Here is a 15885-nt window from a genome sequence, read left to right as displayed (position 1 = left end):
GCTATTTTGTTGATAACTGTGTAAAATTGTATCAATCTCTGTACAGTATTCTGTAAATTGTGTATGAGAGTCTTAATTACAAATGACACTGCCTTTGGCAATAATGGTGTGAAAAGCAGCATAAAGCTAGCAGAGCTGCATGTTACCTTTATTAGTACTAGTGCCCAGCATGAGGTTATGATATTCTGTGCTGCTATGTGGGAAAAGAGAACCCTTGAAATCAGTTCATAAAAACATGAAGCTAAATATAAAATTGATTGTGACATTTGCTCTGAATTATTTGTGCACTACATATATTTCATGTTGATAGGCACAGAAGGTCTCATTCAATTTGTAAAAACAAGAGGAGGTATGAGGAAGAAGTCTGTATCAGATAGAAAAATGTGAAAGCCAAAACTGTGTGTAACAGCATAAGTTGAGAGTTTTTGGAGAATAATTGAGAAATGTGTCATAACCAAACCAATATAATGTAACTAATAAACTAAGATATATTTTATTAAAGCAGTATCTGAATCATTACCATGTATGCTGTACCAAGCTTTTTATTGCTATGATGATGATGTTATTGTGCACAATTGTATGAATGTACTTAAAAGGATGGCAATACAAGCTGTCTCTGTATTTTAAATATTTGCTATGGATCAAATACCTCCCTCTCTTTCCTCAACTGTTTTTATGTTTATTCCATTTTACCATATTTTTAGCCTGCTGACTTACTCACATTCTGACTCAGTTTAATTGCATTTTACTGGAAAATAAAGATTGCATTATACAATACATCATACAACCATGCTTTTACTTTTATTTTATATATATATATATATATATATATATATATATATATATATATATATATATATATATATGGAAACATTCCACGTGGGAAAAATATATCTAAAAACAAAGATGATGTGACCTACCAAACGAAAGCGCTGGCACGTCGATAGACACACAAACAAACACAAACATACACACAAAATTAAAGCTTTCGCAACAAACTGTTGCCTCATCAGGAAAGAGGGAAGGAGAGGGAAAGACAAAAGGATGTGGGTTTTAAGGGAGAGGGTAAGGAGTCATTCCAATCCCGGGAGCGGAAAGACTTACCTTAGGGGGAAAAAAGGACGGGTATACACTCGCACACACACACATATCCATCCACACATATACAGACACAAGCAGACATATATTTTTAGATATATAAAAACAAAGATGATGTGACTTACCAAATGAAAGTCCTGGCAGGTCGACAGACACACAAAATTTTGTGTGTATGTTTGTGTTTGTTTGTGTGTCTGTCAACCTGCCAGGACTTTCATTTGGTAAGTCACATCATCTTTGTTTTTAGATATATTTTTCCTACGTGGAATGTTTCCCTCTAATATATATATATATATATATATATATATATATATATATATATATATAATTTCCCCCCCCCCCCCCAAAGCTGCCCTCCTCAATAGAGCATTTGACATTGTAGGTTTGTTATCAGCAAGAATGAGTAACAAGTACATGAAGATGGGAATCAAAATGAAATCACACAATGTGTCAAAAGACACATTAAGGTTGGTAATGCATTGTGCAACCCTAATGATAGGAACCAAATTAATACAATTTCACCTAACACCATATCTCTGGCCCTTTTTGTAAGCATCTGATGTACAGCTAGTATAAAAGACTAGGAAAAAAACATAATTGTGGATTGAAGTAACACTTGAATAAGATGAAACACTGGCTCTTTCTCTGCCTTTCAGAATAAAAATATTTTCCAGGTGAGGAAAATAAAGAAAGTAAAACTTATATGAAATTAACAAATGTAATTGAACTATATAAATCTGTCAGAAATGTCAACAAGTTCAGTACAGATGTGTCATGTTTACATGGAGTTAAAATTATATATTTATGAATTTAAAAGTTACACAGTTTTTATATATAAAATGAATGGTTTATAAAAAGCACTGATAGACATAGTTTTTGTTAGCATTTTACAAGGAGTTTCAAACATTTACATCAATAGGATGCACACTTATTTATCTTAAAATAACTACTCAAAAACAATGAATACATACAGATGTACTTATTATTATTAAAGTTTATTGCAGCCTACAAATTCAAAGTCCAGTTATAAGAAATATTATATATAGTGGTTTGCATAATCACTTGGTACAGAGTTCTGTGTGGTAATGCTCGCATATTCAGTGATGCAGTTTACATTAACACATTGCTTTTGGTTCATGATATGACACATTGTTGCAAAAAGATGGTGGAAACCATGGACAGCCTTTCTGTAAAATTCTGGAGGTACGTCATTTGTTTTTCCCGTCAATGTTTTTAGTAGATTTTCCATAATCCTGGTGTTGGGTAGCATCAGGTTTGTCCATAAGTCTTCAGTGAAAGAGGATTCCCTCACCAGAAGTATACAAGAGAGGATCATGTTGTTTTGGAGATGCCAATTGCTTTCTTTTTATAGATGCCTTTACTCTTTCTAGTGTTATGTTTTCATTGTGAGGTTTGGTCTGGTGATTTCTATGCTGTACATCAGTATTGGAGGGATTTTGGCTCTGAATAGTGCTGTTGTTACCTCTAGGCTGAGGAATCTTGAAATATACCAGTGTGTAACAGTTAATTAGTAAGCACTCACCTTCATTTCTCAGTGGTCTCCGATGCTGCAGTAGCTGTAAAAAAATTTGCAAGTTATCTGCTCCACCAAAATTTTACACAACTTGCTGAGTTCTTGAGAGTGTAGCTATAGATTTGGTAGTGCTGAGACAAATTTCAAGAAATTCAGGCAGACGTGATGTTGTCTTTCAAAATCGCATGTTTATTCCGTAATACTGTAACAAAACTGTCGGAAAACTGACACCCATATGGCTTATATATATTTGTAACCGTTACTACCTGTGTCATCCATTATTAGAAACAGAAAATTTATGGATTACATTCAAAAATCTTGCTAGTGTTTGCAGATGGTGTCATTCAGTTATGCATCAATTTGTTCCTCCCACATTGCAACATAAAGTTTTACATGGCTTTTAGTATTGAAATTTGTAAAATATGTTCACTAAAATTGTAGTTTTATAAAGTTGCTTGTATAATGAAGATTATTAGTTGGAAAATGTTCCTAACATTTCTGTGACACACATACAAATGGAAAGCTTGTTTCAGTCCTTACAAAAACTATCCTGCAATTACAAAATGAGGATTGTTTATGTTTTATGTTAAAGTATCAATTAGTAACAGTTGAACCAGTGCAGGAATAAATGTATGCTTGCTAAAATTAGAATGAAATTAATGACAGAATATGAATCACTATAATAAATTGAATTCTAAATGACCAGATAATTGCAATAAGGTCTTTACAAAATGTATATAAGCCTGTAAATGTGGCGGCAGCCTAATAGCTGAGGTCAACACTTCATGTCATACTTATCCTAACAATCATATATATTGGTATGTTTCAATCTAATGTGTTCTATTTGGTGAATAGCCATTATTGCTTTCATTGCTTTCTCTGTTACATGTTTTGTGAAACATTTTGCACTTGTTTGTATATCGCGATTCCTTGGTACTTGAAGTCTGGTACGATTTTCAGTTTTCTCTCCAGTAAGATGATCTCAGCTGATACAAGTGCTCCTCCTCCACTTCTGAGCATTATTATTTCTGTTTTTGCCAAATTTATTTCAAAGCTGTGTTTGACACACCAATCTTCCATATTGTTTATTGCTGCTTATAGCTTTTCAATGTCCTTTGAGCCTGTTACAATATTGTCTGCATATGCACATGAGATTATGCACTCTCTTTGGGTTATTCTTACAAGGATAAATAACAGAGGACTCAGTGTGTCTCTCCTAGAAGTACTCCTTTTGATTGGAGTATCGAATCTGATAGGGAGAGGTTGTCTGAGACTCTCATTTTATTCTATTACAGTACTGTGCTTATGATTCGTGTCTTATAGTTGTTTTATTTTTTATTTATTTTTTTCATTAGCTTTCTGTTTCCAATGTCAAAGTCCTTTGTGAAGTCTATAAATACTACATAAAACTTTTCTTTGTCTTCAAGGGTTTCCCATATGATCTTTAGCAGTAATTCTGTTGCAGTCAGAGTTGATCTTCCTCTCCTGAATGTCATTTGGCCTTCGTGGAGAAGTTCATTGATTGTTTGCTTTATTCTTTCTGTTATTATTTTAGTGAACATGTGAAAGATAAATTTTCTAATGCTATGATTCTGTATTTGCTATGGTAACTGGGTTTCCTTTCCGTTTATATAGCACTTTTATTATTGACTGTCTCCACAGTTGTGGAATGGAAGCTGTTTCTATGCACTTACTGTGGAGTTTTGTCCACGATGACATTAGTATTTGGTCAGTGTCTTTTAAATATTTGCTGTATCATCTTTCAGTACCTGCAGCTGTTTTGTTCTTGGTGCTGTTAATGGCATCTGTTGACCCCTTCTGTGCCCAACGGGACTCATTCCATAGCTGTTTGTGGCACTGCCTCCTGTCTGTCCCCTGGTCTGTCTTTCAGTCCTTCCTTATTCAGTATGTTTTTGAAGTGTGCCTCCCAGTCTTTCATATCAATGTTATTTCTTTCAACTCAGTTTCTGAGGCATAGTGCAATATATGGGTCTCTTGTGGTCTCCTCCACTAATTTCTGCACCTCATTTTCCCCAGAATGTTCTCTTCTTTTCTTTTAGAGTTTTCTTATAGATATATCATTTTTCGGCATTAGTCCTGAGGAGTGTGTGGTTCTCTGCACACCGTCTTAGTTGGTGTAGGCTTCCTAGTACATCATTTTGTAACCTGTAACACTACATGTCGAATCATTTTTTCGCTCTTCTTTTGTACCTGGGATTGGTGGCATGTCAGTTCTCCTTTTGCTTCTGTTGCATCCTCTAGTCATGAATTTTCTATTATTATTTCAGTTTGTTTTATATTGTCTGATTTTACTTCCACTTTCCTGATGTCTATTATTCTTTAAAGTACTTGTTCCTCCTCTGTCATGGGTTTTTCGCCTTCTCCATGAGTATTTTATTGCCAGAGGAATACGTTTCCAAAGTGGTGTGGTTTGCAGTCCAGAGAGGAGTTATATGCCCCTAGTTGGTCCTCTTTTGAATGCAGTATCTACTGTGCTTTTACTGTTGTGGTAATATACAGATTTTTTGGGGTGTTTAATGTGGTAAGCCTATTTCCTGCAATTTTCCCACTATTATATTTCATTTGCAGTTTTGTATATCCACTGTAGTTTAAGTCTCCGGCAATAATTAGTAGTTTTTCATGTGTACTCTAAGTGAGCAGCTGGCCTATTTCATCTACTACGCCAGTGGCTGTTTTGTTTGATTATTATAATGTGCTTCATTTGTGTTAGGAGTGTATGTCCCTGTTTGATAGTTGTAGTTATTGGTGTTAATTCCAGTTTTATGAGTACAGTTATTCCTTTGTCACCTTATTTTGCTTGGAGATAAGTGCAGTACAATTCCAGGTTTGAGCCCAGTTTTTGGTTACAAACATTTCTGTTAGGATTGCTATGTCATATCCATGTAGAAAGTCTCTTGGAGCCATGTTCATTGCACATTTTAGACTTTCTATATTCCATAGAAGTATCTTTAAGGTTCCAACTGCTTCTACTACTTTGCATTTTTGTGGGTAATGTCTTATGGAAGAGATACCCCTCTGTTCTCTTTATTTAATATATATATATATATATATATATATATATATATATATATATATATATATATATATATATATATAAAATTTGAACCCAACAATCACGTTTGTTATTGTCACTGTTGCATTTCGAAATCTTTTCTGTCGTCTTATTTTCTCTTTCTGTTTTTGTGCCAGTAGTTTCACTTTGTATTCACCTTCTCCTTTTTACCGTAATCTACTATACAATTTTATCCCGCCGATATATACTCAATAATACGTAACCCACTTCCAAACCATAACCAAAAAAAATTTTTTTTCCGCTTTCAACACTATTGCCGCTATAAAATCCACCGTTTCTAGTTCACAAACAGTTCCTTTCACCTATTAAACAACCATTTCGGCGAGTTCTAATAACTTTCGCTTTATTTCCATTTCCGTTTTTTCACACATCATTGATCATTTTTAGCCGCTTCCCACAGGTTTTAACGTCATTATTTCTTCGTCAGACAATTGTTAGCCTCATTCTCATAATCTGCCACCACAAAACCACTCCTTTTAATACATTTACACGTAGTTTATCGAAATTTTCCCGAATTTCTCCACCCTTTAACGTGCTTTGGTGGCAACACAACCACCTAACCTTTATGCACATCGTTGTCTACCAACCCAAGTTCACCACAGGATCAACACAGCCCAGCTTTAACCAACACTTTTTCGCCTTTTTTGACACCAGATCTCCAGTTGCTTTCTATTTCACCTTTATCTCTCCCCATATATATATTATTTTCATTTCAGCCTCATGTTACACTTTCCACCTTCTAATACGATGTCACCCTCACAACACCCCCACAACGACACCATTAAGTTTTATTTACATTCCCTCCGCAAACATGCCTTCGCCCTAGCCAGATTACGCTCCCATATTTTATTTTCTCAGGCTTGTCTGACATTTGGCATTACACCCAAAGGCCTCACACTTAAAGTTCCCATCTCTGGCTGCAACCCTTCTCTCCATCAGTCCCTATACCAGTTCCAAACTGAACAATCCATTGCCCTCACCCACCTAATCCTTCACCTACACATCATCTCAGCCAATGAACACACCTGTCAACTCCTATCCTTAATAAAAGTCCTCAATCTTTCCTCTCCCGCATCCACGCCGGCTGTTCAAAGCATCCTCCCAGGCCAACTGCAAATTAGAACAGCATGCCACCCTCCACCTCAAAAAATTATCCAATCTCCTGGTTTCCCACCTCCGGAAAGGCAACTCACTCACCCTTTATAAGCTTTCCAGCAAACCTCAACCTCCTCTCGTTGCACACAAACCCAGTCTCTCCCATCTACTCAATCTCCCACTTCCAGTTCCACTCCCTCCAAAACCTCAAAATTCCAATCAACGCAATCTGGAACCACAACACCCCAATTCAGTAGCTAACCTTTCCTCCAAACCTCTCTCCCAATCCGAAACCTCTGTCCTATCCAAAGGCCTCACCTTCAGCCCCACTCCCAGATTCAACCAAACAGCCCTCGTCAAAGATTTACTGTCCTACACTCGTACTCTCTGCTGGAAATATCACTTTGCCACGAAGAAAAATGATCCTAATCCTACTCCTAATGATCCAACTCCCCAAGACACTATCCAAATTGAACCCTGCCTGGAACAGTTCCGTCCTCCATCACAGCGGGACCCACCTCCTCTTCCTCAAAATCACCCTCTCCAAACCTTCCAGGAATTTATGACTTCCAGCCTTGCTTCTCAATCCTTCTTACAAAACCTTAATCCTACTCCCAACATCACCACTGCTGAAGCCCAAGCTATCCGTGATCTGAAAGCTGACCGATCCATCGTCATTCTTCCGGCGGACAAGGGTTCCACGACTGTGGTACTTGATCGTCGGGAGTATGTGGCTGAGGGACTGCGTCAGCTTTCAGACAACACCACATACAAAGTTTGCCAAGGTAATCCCATTCCTGATGTCCAGGCGGAGCTCCAACGAATTCTCAGAACCTTAGGCCCCCTACAAAACCTTTCACCTGACTCCATCAACCTCCTGACCCCACAGACACCCCGCACCCCTACCTTCTACCTTCTTCCTAAAATTCACAAACCCAATCATCCCGGCCGCCCCATTGTAGCTGGTTACCAAGCCCCCACAGAACGTATCTCTGCCTACGTAGATCAACACCTTCAACCCATTACGTGCAGTCTCCCATCCTTCATCAAAGACACCAACCACTTTCTCGAACACCTGGAATCATTACCCAATCTATTACCCCCGGAAACCATCCTTGTAACCATTGATGCCACTTCCTTATACACAAATATTCCGCATGTCAAGGGCCTCGCTGCGATGGAGCACTTCCTTTCACGCCGATCACCTGCCACCCTACCTAAAACCTCTTTCCTCATTACCTTAGCCAGCTTCATCCTGACCCACAACTTCTTCACTTTTGAAGGCCAGACATACCAACAATTAAAGGGAACAGCCATGGGTACCAGGATGGCCCCCTCGTATGCCAACCTATTCATGGGTCGCTTAGAGGAAGCCTTCTTGGTTACCCAGGCCTCCTGCCAACCCAAAGTTTGGTACAGATTTATTGATGACATCTTCATGATCTGGACTCAAAGTGAAGAAGAACTCCAGAATTTCCTCTCCAACCTCAACTCCTTTGGTTCCATCAGATTCACCTGGTCCTACTCCAGATCCCATGCCACTTTCCTTGACGTTGACCTCCATCTGTCCAGTGGCCAGCTTCACACGTCCATCCACATCAAACCCATCAACAAGCAACAGTACCTCCATTATGACAGCTGCCACCCATTCCACATCAAACGGTCCCTTCCCTACAGCCTAGGTCTTCGTGGCAAACGAATCTGCTCCAGCCCGGAATCCCTGAACCATTACACCAACAACCTGAAAACAGACTTCACATCCCGCAACTACCCTCCCGACCTGGTACAGAAGCAAATAACCAGAGCCACTTCCTCATCCCCTCAAACCCAGAACCTCCCACAGAAGAACCACAAAAGTGCCCCACTTGTGACAGGATACTTTCCGGAACTGGATCAGACTCTGAATGTGGCTCTCCAGCAGGGATACGACTTCCTCAAATCCTGCCCTGAAATGAGATCCATCCTTCATGAAATCGTCCCCACTCCACCAAGAGTGTCTTTCCGCCGTCCACCTAACCTTCGTAACCTCTTAGTTCATCCCTATGAAATCCCCAAACCACCTTCCTTACCCTCTGGCTCCTACCCTTGTAATCGCCCCCGATGTAAAACCTGTCCAATGCACCCTCCCACCACCACCTACTCCAGTCCTGTAACCCGGAAGGTGTGCACGATCAAAGGCAGAGCCACGTGTGAAAGCACCCATGTGATTTACCAGCTGACCTGCCTACACTGTGATGCATTCTATGTGGGAATGACCAGCAACAAACTGTCCATTCGCATGAATGGACACAGGCAGACAGTGTTTGTTGGTAATGAGGATCACCCTGTGGCTAAACATGCCTTGGTGCACGGCCAGCACATCTTGGCACAGTGTTACACTGTCCGCGTTATCTGGATACTTCCCACTAACACCAACCTGTCAGAACTCCGAAGATGGGAACTTGCCCTTCAGTATATCCTCTCTTCTCGTTATCCGCCAGGCCTCAACCTCCGCTAATTTCAAGTTGCCGCCGCTCATACCTCACCTATCTTTCAACAACATCTTTGCCTCTTTACTTCCGCCTCGACTGACATCTCTGCCCAAACTCTTTGCCTTTACAAATGTCTGCTTGTGTCTGTGTATGTGCGGATGGATATGTCTGTGTGTGTGCGAGTGTATACCTGTCCTTTTTTCCCCCTAAGGTAAGTCTTTCCGCTCCCGGGATTGGAATAACTCTTTACCCTCTCCCTTAAAACCCACATCCTTTCATCTTTCCCTCTCCTTCCCTCTTTCCTGACGAAGCAACCATTGGTTGCGAAAGCTAGAATTTTGTGTGTATGAATGTGTGTGTTTGTGTTTCTATCGACCTGCCAGAGCTTTCGTATGGTAAGTCACATCATCTTTGTTTTTATAACACATATACAGACACAAGCCATATATATATATATATATATATATATATATATATATATATATATATATATATATATATATATATATATATATATATATGATGTGACTTACCAAACGAAGCGCTGGCAGATCGATAGACACACAAACTAACACAAACAAACACACAAAATTCAAGCTTTCGCAACAAACTGTTGCCTCATCAGGAAAGAGGGAAGGACGAAAGGATGTGGGTTTTAAGGGAGAGGGTGAGGAGTCATTCCAATCCTGGGAGCGGAAAGATTTACCTTAGGGGGGAAAAAGGACGGGTATATATATTTTTCCCACGTGGAATGTTTCTCTCTCTCTCTCTCTCTATATATATATATATATATATATATATATATATATATATATATAGAGGGAAACATTCCACGTGGGAAAAATATATCTAAAAACAAAGATGATGTGGCTTACCGTTCGAAAGTGCTGGCAGGTCGATAGACACACAATCAATCACAAAAATATATATAGAGGGAAACATTCCACGTGGGAAAAATATATCTAAAAACAATTTCTGTCATTTGGCCTTCCCTCTCCTTCCCTCTTTCCTGATGAAGCAACCGTTTGTTGCGAAAGCTTGAATTTCGTGTGTATGTTTGTGTTTGTTTGTGTGTCTATCGACCTGCCAGCACTTTCGTTCGGTAAGTCACATCATCTTATATAAAAAATGGGCAAGTGAAAGCATCTGACAGTGATTCGTGCTGTCCAGAACTCAGCTTTATTCGCCAGCTCTAAGTTGTGAAAGGGAACGTGTACTTTAAAATATTTTTTAGTATTGTTCTTCACATTTTGTTTATTTCCTTTCCTATTGAAAAATTGTTTTATTGGATACGGCATTGTCTCAGGTTTTGGCTGTCCTACATAGAGCCAGGCCATCATGTCTGCAGCTTATTAATTTGTATCCCAGGATCCAGCACCAGACAGTATCTCATGCTGCTCAGCTGGTCTCCTCCATCTTCTACAGTTAACATTAGTTCAGTGTTCTTTGTTTACACTTGTTTCTGTTTCTTGATCTTGTGTCATATCTCATCTTGTAGGTGCTTCATCTTCATTCATGTGAAACACATTTTCTGTTTCCTTCTGTGGTGTTGGTTCTTTGCTGTGGTTTTGCGTCTTTTGTCTTCTACTTTCAATTTCTTCCTCTATCAAAATATTTACACTGTTGGTGAAATCCTCCATCATGAGGCTTATGTTTTGCATAACTTTTGCCTGTAATATTGTGTCGTGGTCAAGAAGTTAGTTGTCATACTTACAGGTTGTCTCTCAGTTTTTTGTATCAAGTCAACAGAAGGTGCCACTTGTCCCATAATGCTGCAACCCTCTCCCTCTGTCTGGAGGCTGGTAACCTTAGTTTCCGAGATTGTGTTGTCTTGATTTTTAGTGTTTCCCATGCTCACATCCAATTTTATTATGTTGACACATTCTCTCAAACTACTCACTGACTTTAATATGTCATCTTTTCTTGTGGTCTAGCTATTGATCAAAATCTTGCAATTTTAATTGCACTTGGAGTAGCAAGCAGAAATCTTCTTCTGCGCAAGATGCAGAGTGTACTTGGCAATCCGGTAGGAGTTCCATGGTCCATGCTTCTCCCAAGTAACAGTTGGTGGTATGCATAGGAAAGTACCATTTTTGGAAAGGTGGTATCCATAGGAAAGTGCCATTTTTGGAAATGACTCTTTGATCTTCCCACCCAGAATGAAGACAGCTGAGTGACTGCCACACAATCTTAATTCCTTTTTGCGCCCAGGTGGGAAGGTTTCCGAAGGGAGAGATCAGGTAGAGTTATTCTCAAGTTAAGAAATCCACAACCATTTTGTTGCTATATCTGCTGCTGCTGCTGCTTGCGAGAGTGAAGTAATCATGTGGAAATTACTTCTGGTCCTCAACTTTGGGGTTGCTGAAATATTCCCACGTAATGGATGGTTTTTGTGATGAACCTGATTTGTTGTCTCAATGTTGGCAGTTAATTTATGATGAGTATCTGCAGTATGTCTGTGAGCTGGTAGAGTTTTACAGGTGGCGTAGGTTTCAAACATCCTGTAATAAACATACACATTTCATTTAGCGCCTTGTTGACTATGCTTCGTTGCTTAGATTTGTACCAGACTGGATATGCAATTTCTGCACTAAAACATCATTATATGGCTTATCCTTCAGAATATTTATTAGGAAAAATCACAATAATTGTCAGGTACTAAGGCCCATTAAAAATACAGTAAAATTAACTGTCACTTCCAATTTTTGTAAAACTTTAAATTAAGCTTACAACCAGTTTCATTAAAATTACAAATGACATATATATTAGCATCAATTTAATCAACTTACAGGTTGCCTTCAGTAACTCTATCTTGATAAGAAAAGTGCCCTCAAACCCCCCACAAATAGCTGGGAGCTATTTCAGAACTGCAGGTGACATAGCTGCAGTGTTGGATCCCCACCACATTCAGCAGCACTTCAAATCTGATTGGTATGCAGAGTCAGTACTCTCACACTGCTGCAACGACAGGCCTGGCCACCTGTGCGATGTTGTTGTGTCTTTTTCCCTAGCCCAAGAGACTCTGCCGCATCACTTGTACTGTTGCCTTTGATCGAACAGCCATAACCGCATGTCTCGACAGTGTCACTCGATGCAGCCACTGAGAAATTTGAATGCCATGTGGGAACTGATAGAACAGAGCTTGTCCACAGTTTCAAACTAAAGTCAGTGGCAGCTTGTAATTGCACATGTGAATTTGTCTCACAGATGGCTCATTTGTGGACAAGGTTTTGCTTCTGTTACCTCGTACTTTCATACCTGTCGCTTTTCACTACTAACCTGACAACACACTGTATGGTGGCTTGTGGAGTATGTATGTATAGGGAGATATTTATAACAAAAAACTGTCTGAAAAAAAAAACAATCAAATTTTAAAAAAAAAGTGGTAATAACTGTTGGTCACCTTGAAGAGGGACATCCATTAACATAACACTCAACCCCCTGCACCACCCCTGGGGGTGGGAGGGGGAGATGACTTTGTAATCTTAAATAGGAATCCCTATTTTTTTTTATTTCAGATTTGGATTCTCTGTGAAAAAATATCTAACTTTTGTATGAAGCATTTCTTTGGTTTCATGACAGATGGTGCTGTAGCTGGCAAACATGGAAATGAGGTGACAATTGTTGCAAAGCAGTACTATATCAAACAAAGACACATCCGATTAAGACAATCGAAGTACATTTTTGATAATGCTATCATGTGATACCTCCCACAATCAAATGATACACACACCACGATCATGCACTCAGTTCGTGGTCAGACTGTGCGTGTTACTTCAATGATTCAGACTGTGCACATCTCGTCGCAATTGTTCCACGATGGGGTTGATATCATTTCCACATAATTTGAGGCTCATAGAAATGTTGACGAAACTCGTCAAAGGTATGCTATTCTGAAACTTCCTGGCAGATTAAAACTGTGTGCCCGACCGAGTTTCATATCAGCGCACACTCCGCTGCAGAGTAAAAATCTCATTCTGGTATGCTATTCTGTTCCCCGATAGGAATGTTCCGTCAGCAATGAGGTTTTACAGTATTGTACAGCTGTTTACTGAAATGGGGTATGCTATTCTGAAACTTCCTGGCAGATTAAAACTGTGTGCCCGACCGAGTTTCATATCAGCGCACACTCCGCTGCAGAGTGAAAATCTCATTCTGGTATGCTATTCTGTTCCCCGATAGGAATGTTCCATCAGCAATGAGGTTTTACAGTATTTTACAGCTGTTTACTGAAATGGGAAGCGTTAAACCTAGAGAAAGATCGTGTTTCCTGTGACAAACGAAAATAACACAGTGAATGTTTTAGCTGTGGTTGCTGCAAATCCTCACATTAGTTCTCGGCAAATTGCATGAGGTTCAGAAATATTCACAAAGAAGTGTTCTACGCATATTGCATGCACACAAATGGCATCCATTTCATTTATCGCTGCATCAAGAACTGCACAGTGATGATTTTCACAATCGCCTGAATTTCTGCAACTGGATACAAGAACAACTGGCAGTCAATGATTTCATTTCACAGATACATTCCTCCAATGAATCAAATTTTATGAATCATGGTCAAGTGAATCGACATAATGTGCATTACTGGTCAGTGAAGAATCCCCATTGGGTAAGGCAAGTTGAACATCAATGCCCATGGAGTGTCAGCATTTGTTGCGGTATTTTAGGCATGCAGGTAAATGACCCATACTTCAAAGAAGGTAATCTGATTTGACAAATGTAGATCGTCATTGTGGATAATGTTTTAACCATGCTAATGGATGATGTTCTACTTCAAATGAGACTGGATAGGTGGTCTCAACATGATGAATGCCCAGCACATTATTCATGAGTAGCTTAAGAAGTGTTTAATTGAAACTATCTGGGTGGATGAATTGGATGAGGAGGTCCTCAAACGTGGCCCGCATTTTCACCCGATTTGACTTCTGCCGATTTTTTCCTCTAGGGATGGGTAAAAGAGAGAGTTTACAGAGATGTACCAACAAACCCCGAAGATATGCAGCAGTGAATTCACAATGAATGTGCAAACATTAGTGCAGAGACAATAATACATGTCGGATTGTCATTCAGACACAGAGTTGCAATGTGCATTAGAAACAATGACAACATTTCATGCATTTGCTGCACTGAAACATTTGAGAGAGACAGGGGGACTCACAGTAATCAAGCACCCTAAGATAGTGAGAGGCATGGGGACTCACAATAATCAAGCACCCCGAGGTAGTGAGAGGCAAGGGGAGTCACCAGAATCAAGGACTCCAAAGGGAACACATTACCACTGTGTCCACGTTGTTCCTGGCTAGCACTAAATTTAGTCTAAGAACGTATTGCGGGAGGGTAAACGGTGTCACATGATAGCATATTCTCAAATATTTAATAATGTACTTTGATTTCATCACATTACCTTACATTCAGAATGCTGTTGAACACAGGCGACTCAATAAACTGAGTATTCAATGAACTGTGGATGAAGCCCGACCAACAGGCATTACATGCATTGATCAAAAATGATAGTGCATTGAGAATGGCTAATTTCTAGCTGAAATCTATTATTTACAAGTACTTTGATTTTCCTAATTGGATGTGTAGTTTTTTGAGATATTACTGTTTTGCAACAATTGTCACTCCATATTCATGTTAGCAGCCTTTTCAGTAGCTGCAAGGGCAACAGTCTGGATGATTGACTGATCTGGCCTTGTAACAATAACCAAAACGGCCTTGCTGTGCTGGTACTGCGAACGGCTGAAAGCAAGGGGAAACTACGGCCGTAATTTTTCCCGAGGGCATGCAGCTTTACTGATTCATGTTAGCTGAGCACAGCACCATCTATCATGAAACAAAAGAAATGTTTCATACGAAAGTTACATATTTTTTCACAGAGAATTCAATTATGCAATAAAAAATGGGGGTTCCTATTTTAGATTTCAAAGTCATCCACCCTCCCACCCCTAGAGGAGTGGTGCAGGGTGGTTGAGTGTTATGTTAATGTATGTCCCTCTTCAAGGTGAACAACATGTATTACCACTTTTTCCTTTAGTCTGGTGTGTATTTCACCAAATATTCCAACAAACAGTTTTAAATGCCTCACCCTGTATATTGATAACATTTCATGGTGCAAAGATTGGCAACTTGCATTAGATGTCTATATACAAAAAAAACATAGCATACTTTGATTACAACACAAAAAAAATGGAAATGATTGTATAGCATTGTTGGCCGGGAGGCCCTATTCGGGGGAGTTTGGCCACTGTATTAGGTGACGCCACGTCAGCGACTTGCGAGTCAATGATGAAGAACACACAACACCCAGTCCTCTGCCGGGAATCGAAACTGGGCCCCCTGTGTGGTAGGCAGTAACTCTACTGCTACACTACGGAGGTGGACATTACAACACAAATGACGCACAACTGGAATCAGCCAATTCATGCAGATACCTGGGTCCCATGATGTTTACAGATGTGGACTGAAATTATTACTTAGTCTCAGTGACAGATTCATTGGTAGCATACTGTGAAATTGCAATTAATCTAAAAGTAAGTTTGCTTACAAAACGCACTAGTAACCAATCCCAGAATATTGCTCAAGTGTGT

Source organism: Schistocerca nitens, chromosome 6 (assembly GCF_023898315.1).
Source record: "Schistocerca nitens isolate TAMUIC-IGC-003100 chromosome 6, iqSchNite1.1, whole genome shotgun sequence".
Lineage (NCBI taxonomy): Eukaryota > Metazoa > Arthropoda > Insecta > Orthoptera > Acrididae > Schistocerca > Schistocerca nitens.
This window is presented reverse-complemented; position numbering follows the sequence as displayed.